Source organism: Trichechus manatus, unplaced genomic scaffold (genome assembly GCF_000243295.1).
Source record: "Trichechus manatus latirostris isolate Lorelei unplaced genomic scaffold, TriManLat1.0 scaffold00123, whole genome shotgun sequence".
Lineage (NCBI taxonomy): Eukaryota > Metazoa > Chordata > Mammalia > Sirenia > Trichechidae > Trichechus > Trichechus manatus.
This window is the reverse complement of record NW_004444059.1, coordinates 6,600,968-6,608,071: the sequence shown is the minus strand read 5'-3', so window position 1 is coordinate 6,608,071 and position 7,104 is coordinate 6,600,968. Positions and strand designations below refer to the sequence as shown.

The 7,104-nt window shown below is 35.5% G+C and overlaps 1 protein-coding gene across 4 annotated transcripts in view; it reads right to left on the bottom strand.

Moving 5' to 3' along the window:
• The window catches only part of YAF2 (YY1 associated factor 2), a 107,409-nt gene that overhangs the window by 76,634 nt on the left and 23,671 nt on the right, over positions 1-7,104 (bottom strand). For 2 of the 4 annotated variants that reach the window (XR_002825338.1, XR_002825339.1), the window contains exon 3: positions 5,604-7,076. The exons of the other annotated variants lie outside the window; for them this stretch is intronic. The gene's annotated coding sequence lies outside the window, so the exon portion shown is untranslated. Of the gene's footprint in view, positions 1-5,603; positions 7,077-7,104 lie in introns of those variants that run through there. 4 annotated transcript variants of the gene reach the window in all.

The window sequence follows — 7,104 nt, the reverse complement described above, 5'->3', positions numbered from 1 at the left end:
GTTGTGGGGCTGTTAACCAATGTCATAAAACAACATGTGTACTACTGTTTCATGAGAAACCATTTGTTCTGTAAGCCTTCACCTGAAGTACAATAAAATATAAATAAATAAATAAACATTAAAAAAAATCTCAAATATAATCAAAAATATCACTATCAAAAATATTCCTTTAGATACTACTTCACACCAACTACAATGGCTACAATAATTTAATTTAAAAAAACAGATAATAAGTGTTTGTGAAGATGTGGAGAAACTGGAACTCTAATACATTGCTGGTGGGAACGTAAAATGGTGCAGTTGCTTTGGTAAACAGTCTGGTAGTTTCTCAAAAAATTAAACATACAGTTACCATACAAACTATTAACTCCACATCTAGGCATGTACCCAAGAGAACTGAAAACATATGTCCACATAAAAACTTATACATATGAATGTTCATAGTAGCGTTATTCATAATAGTCAAAAGGTGGAAACAGTCCAAATGTTCATCAACTGAGGAATAAACAAAATGATATAGTGTAGCCATACAATGGAATGTTATTCAGCCATAAAAAGACATGAAGTACTTACACATGCTACAACATGGAAAAACCTTTGAAAACATTATGGTGAATCAAAGAAGCCATAAGGGACTACATATTGTACAACTTTATATGAAATGTCCAGAACAAGCAAATCTATAGAAACAAGTAGATTCTGGTTGCCTAGGGCTAGAGGGGTTGTGGGGAACTGGGAATGAGTGCTAATCTCTACAGGGTTTCTTTTGGGGTGATGAAAATGTACTCAAGTTGACTGTGGTGACGGTTGCACAGATTTGTGAATATACTAAAAACCAATAAATTGCATATGTGAATTACAGGCAGTTCCCGGGTTACAAATATCCAACTTATGTACAACCCATAGTTATGAACCAACTCTGCAAAGTCTACTATATTAAAAATTCAAGGTACATACAATGGTTCCTAACAATGAACGGGCACTACTTTCAGACAGGCATCAAAACATTATTATCATTACTGTATTATTATGTTAAAGATCTTTTAATATGTCTGGAAGTGTTTCTTTACTGGTTTTTTATCCATACAAAGGTACACTATATATTACATACTAAGACAAGCATTTGACTAACTGAAGTTAGATACGAACCATACCTAACTGTTCTGACTTACATACAGTTTCGACTTACAGACAGACATAGGAATGGAACTCTTGCCAATCCAGGGACTGCCTGTATATCTCAATAAAATTGTTTTTAAAAAGAACAACTATTCCTTTGGGGGAAATTTACAAGAGTTTCAATTTCTTTAATGGTTTTTGGTTCCTATGATTTTCTTTTTCTTCTACAGTCAATATTAGAAATATTTTTTCTAGAAAACAGCATTTCATCTAGCATTACATACAAATTGATGACAATCTCGTGATTTTTTTAAAATCACTATTGTATTTTCAGTTATGCCTCCTTTTAAACTTTTTAATTGTACTTTAGATGATAAATCTTATTTGTGTCATCTCTGTTTTTCTTGATGAGTACTGCCAGAATTTAATCAATTCAAAAGAATCTGATTTAATTTGGTTGATTGCCTCTATTTGGTGTTTATTTTCCATTTCACTAAATTCTGTTTTTTATTTTTTCTCTTGCTTCTTTCTTTGGTTTACTTTCTCTCCTTTTTCATTTTTCTAGTTGAATCTCAGGATAATTTATTTTCAATTTTATAATCTAATATATGCATTACAGGCTATAAATTTACCCCTAGATACCAATTTGTGTGTGTGTGTGTGTGTGTGTGTGTGTGTGTGTGTGTGTGTGTGCTTTAGGGGAAAGTTTACAGAGCAAATTAGTTTCTCATTCAAAAATCCATACACAAATTATTTCGTGACATTGGTTGCAATCCCCGTGATGTGTCAGCACTCTTCCCCTTTCCATCCAGGTTTCCCCTTTTCCATTTGTCCAGTTTTCCTGTCCCTTCCTGCCTTCTGTCTTTGCTTTTGGGCAGCTGATGTCCATTCGGTTTTGTATACTTGATTGAACTAAGAAGCACATTCCTCACATGTGTTATTGTTTGTTTTACAGGCCTGTCTAATCTTTGGCTCAAAGGTGAACTTTGGGAGTGGCTTCAGTTCTGAGTTAGAAGGGTATCTGGGGGCCATAGTCTCGGGGGTTCCTCCAGTCTCTGTCAGACCAATAAGTCTATTTTGTGAATATGAATTTTGCTCTACATTTTTATCCCACTCTGCCTGGGACCCTCTATTGTGATCCTTGTCAGAGTGGCTGGTGGTGGTGGGTGGGCACTATCTACTTCTTCTGGGCTTAGGCTGGTGGAGGCTGTGGTTCATGTGGTCCATTAGTCGTTCAGACTAATATTTTCCTCGTGTCTCTGGTTTTCTTCATCCTCCTTTGCTCCGGACAGGATGGGACCAAAAGATTTATCTTAGATGGCTGCTCGCAAGCTTTGAAGACCCAGATGGTACTCATCAAACCTAAGTACCAATTTTGTTGCATCCCTCAAGTTTAGATAAAACCAAAATTGTTATTTTTTAAATTTCTATTTTTTTTAATTCTTGAAAATTCTTAGTCATTATTTCTTTAAAACTGTTTCTTCACCCATTGTCTATATTTTCTCTTCTGGAACTCAAATTAGACATATGTTAGAGGTTCTCAATCTACCCTCTAAGTGTCTTAGCTTTTCTTTCATATTTTTCATCTCCGTACCTCTCTGTGCTGTGTTCTGGAAGAGTTCTTAGTTTTATCTTCAAATAAACAACTTCTTCCTTGAGTTGTGTCTAATCTATTGCACCCGTTTATTGAGTTCTTTTATAACTAGCTGTATTTGTTATTTTAAAGATTTCAACCGGTTATTTTATATATCTAGATGTATTTATTGTTTCTTAAATGAGTATTCAATTATACTACAAAGTACTCTTAATAAAGGGAATAGATATATTTTAAGTTAAAACACCTTTAAGTAAAATGTTCCCTGAAAAAATTCTCCATTATAAGCTCTTCTTTAATGTTTGTTTAAAAAAAAGAAAACTACTTGTTGAGAGTTCTCTTGACTGCTATTCTGCCAAATGTTATCCCAAACTGTGTCTATCTGTACCGAGGTATGAGAAGAACAGGTTCAATTATTCCCATTTCAGGATTAGAGAAATGGAAGCACAACAATAGTTTTTAAAAAAAAAATTTTCTCCCAACTTTTTTAAAAAAAATTTCAAAGTGACAGAAAAGTTGAACGTATAATACTGAACATGTAGCTCCTAAGAATAAGGACATTCTCAATATAACCACCATACCATTATCACACCACAGAAACTATGAGACTGAATAGTCTCTTATGTACACGGATGGCAGCAGATTCAAAATTAGTACTCAAGTCATCTAATTATATGTTCTTTGTCATGCCTTGTACAACTACTGGACCTGAATTGGTTCTCTGGAGATTATTAGAAATGACAAACTGTCAAAAGGGCATTTTCCTTCCTTCGATGACCTTGAAATTAGATTTCATTTAATGCTTCACTGAACTGGTATTCTTAAAGACAAGGGTTTCTGATAATCAAGCAAAGAGCTAAGATATTCGAACCTCAAACATCAAGTAAACTGAATTTCCAGCTTGTTTTCTAGCACTATACAGCAGTTTTAAAGTGAAGCCATTCTAACTGACTCTCTCAAAATTACATGCTCTCTTTTTTTATGTGCCACAGAAGTTTATATTACACTAAACAATTATAACTTCACTATATCTGTTTGTGAAGCCCTGGTGGTGCAGTGGTTAAGAGCTACGGGGAACTACGGCTGCTAACCAAAAGGTTAACCAGATGCTCCTTGGAAACCCTATGGGGCAGTTCTACCCTGTTCTATAGGGTCACTATGAGTCAGAATCGACTCAACAGCAATGGCAATGGGCTGTACCTGTTTGTAAGGGAGTAAAGATATTTTTTAAGAAAAAAATACAAAACAAATAGGATTGATGAGTCAAATGAACCTCTTTTATAAACGGAAAAAACTACAGGTAAGCGTATTTATGAATCTACATGAAAAACAAATTTTGTACTAGATACAATTTAATCTCAGTTACTGATGTCATGAACTGAGTAACATAAAAAGATAAAATCCTATCTCTGCTCTCGACAAGCTTACAACCAGGCTTTGACTGGTTTGTTCCAGTTTGAATCCCTGCTGATAATTTGCATTTCTAACAAGTTCCCAGGCGATGCTAATGCTGCTGGTTAGGGACCAGTTCTGAGAACAACTAGCAGAGCAGTGGTTCTTAAAATTTATTATAGGATATTCCCACTCCTAGGAATATATCCTAGACAAATGAGACATCACACGAATAGACATGTGCACACCCATGTTCGCTGCAACATTATTCACAATAGCAAAAAGATGGAAACAACCTAAGTGTCCATCAACAGATGAACAGATAAACTATGGTACATACACACAATGGAGTACTATGCAATGATAAAGAACAATGATGAATCTGCAAAATATCGCACACTATGGATGAATCTGGAGGGCATTAAGCTGAGTGAAATAAGTCAATCACAAAAGGACAAATACTGTATGGACCACTATTATAAAAACTCATGAAAAGGTTTATACACAGAAAGAAACAATCTTTGATGGTTACGAGGAAGGGGAGGGTGGGGAAGGGAAAACACTAACTAGACAATGGATAATTGGTAATTTTGGTGAAGGGTAAGACAGTACACAATACTGGGGCAGTCAGCAGAACTCGATCAAGGCAAGGTCATGGAAACTTCAAAGACACATCCAAACTCCCTGATGGACTGAGTTACTGGGCTGAGGGCTGGAGATCATGGTCTTGGGGGACATCTAGCTCAACTGGCATAACATAGTTTATACAGAAAATGTTCTACACTCTACTTTGGTGAGTAGCCTCTAGGGTCTTAAAAGCTTGTGAGCAGCCATCTAAGATACTCCACTGGTCCCACCCTATCTGGAGCAAGGGAGAATGAAGAAAACCAAAGACACAAGGGAAAGATTAGTTCCAAAAGACACAAGGGAAGATTAGTCCAAAGGACTAATGGACCACAACTACCACAGCCTCCATCAGACTGAGTCCAACACAACCAGATGATGCCCAGCTACCAACAACAACTCCTCTGACAGGGATCACAATAGAGGGTCCCAGACAGAGCTGGAGAAAAAATGTAGAACAAAATTCTAACTCACAAAAAAGACCAGACTTACTGGTCTGACAGAGACTAGAGAAACCCCAAGAGCATGGCCACTGGACACCCTTTTAACTCAGTACTGAAGTCACTCCTAAGGTTCATCCTTTAGCCAAAGATTAGACAAGCCCATAAACAAAACAAGACTAAATGGGTACACCAGCCCAGGGGCAAGGACGAGAAGCAGGAGGGGACAGGGAAGCTAGTAACGGGGAACCCAAGGCTGAGAAGGGGAGAGCGCTGACACGTTGTGGGGTTGAAAACCAATATCACAAAACAATATGTGTATTAATTGTTTAATGAGAAACTAATTTACTCTGTAAACCTTCATCTAAAACGCAATAAAAAAATTATTATGGAATAAATATTATAATAGAAGAATCACCTGGGGATCTTGCTAAAATGTAGATTCAAATTCAGTGTATCTGGGGTGGAAATGCAAACTCTCAGCAGGGGCTGGAACTGGATTGAACAGGTTCAAAGCCCAGTTTACAACTCAGCTTGAGTTTTACATCAGAAGAAATAGTAGTACAACCTGAAGCTAATATTTAAAGACTAAATTGTGTCATACTGACAAGTATTATTTCTACAGACACAGGTATGTTTATGATCAATCTGCATTCAAATAAATAGCCAAGAAGAGTGTTTACTACGTGCTGCTTAGCATTCTTCTAAGTGCCTTACATGGATTAATTCATTCAATCCTTACCACCATTCCAATTTTTCCACTAAGAAAACATAGAAAACAGATGTTACCATAAAAGGATTTATGGGAGTGGCAGAACCTGGCCTCAGTCTTAAAATACAGAAAAGTAGAATGTAGAAAAGAACATTTCAAGAACATAAAAAAGTACAATCCAATGCAAAAATATGACGATTATCTAGATAAAAGGAACAAAAGGTTCAAACTGGAAAAATTAAGGCTAAATAAAAAGAATGGGATTGGATTATGAGATGCCTTAACTGGACCAACAAACGAACTCAAATTTTATAAAACAGCTATACCAAGGCACCATTATCAGCTCTTTATGTTCTAAAAGTGACGTTTTAGAAATAGTAAGCTGGTAACCATGCAGAATAAGTGAGAGAGAAACTAGAAGCAAGGAACTCTAACTGTAATATTATATGGCGGCTCAATAATCTGATACCTGAGGAATCAGAGTTCAGACTGAACCAATTCTGCCACATTTCACATCAATAAGCCCATCCATTCTGAATAATTAAGTGGTAACTATAACTGGAATATACCTTAAATTATTTTTCAAATATACCATCAATGAAGTTAAAAAGTACAATGAAAACTATGTCATTAAGAAGTACTAGTCAATTAATGAAAAACTATTCTTGCTGTTCAAACACCAACATGCAAAAGAATTTGACTAAATTTGGCACATGCATAAATTTTACAAGTATTTATGTCAACAGAATATCACAAAATACAGGAATTTATAAAAGATTCCAACATACAGCTTCCCTACATTGCTTTACAACCATTACACTATTTACCAAAAGTCAATGAACATATAATTTTTTAGGAACAACTGTTATATAAATGATAACACACTAAAAGCTAAATATACTAAAATTAATTTATTCATATATTCATTAACAACTTAGGTATTTATCATCTACATAATAAATTCCATAATCTATATGAAACTTACAAAAAGAAGCTATCCCAAACCACTTCCTTCCTTTGTAATTAAACAAACTCCTTCCAAAAAGAAGAAATTGGAGGAAAAAATCTCAAGTTTATGAGAAGTGAATTACTTACCAGTAACTTGAGTTATCCTATTGGGTCTTTTCCCTCACAGATCCACCTCTCTTGTCCTTCTGTCCAACATCAGAATCTTCCTGATGGGCATCCACTGGAACTGAGGGGGCATGCAGTACAGACGTTTA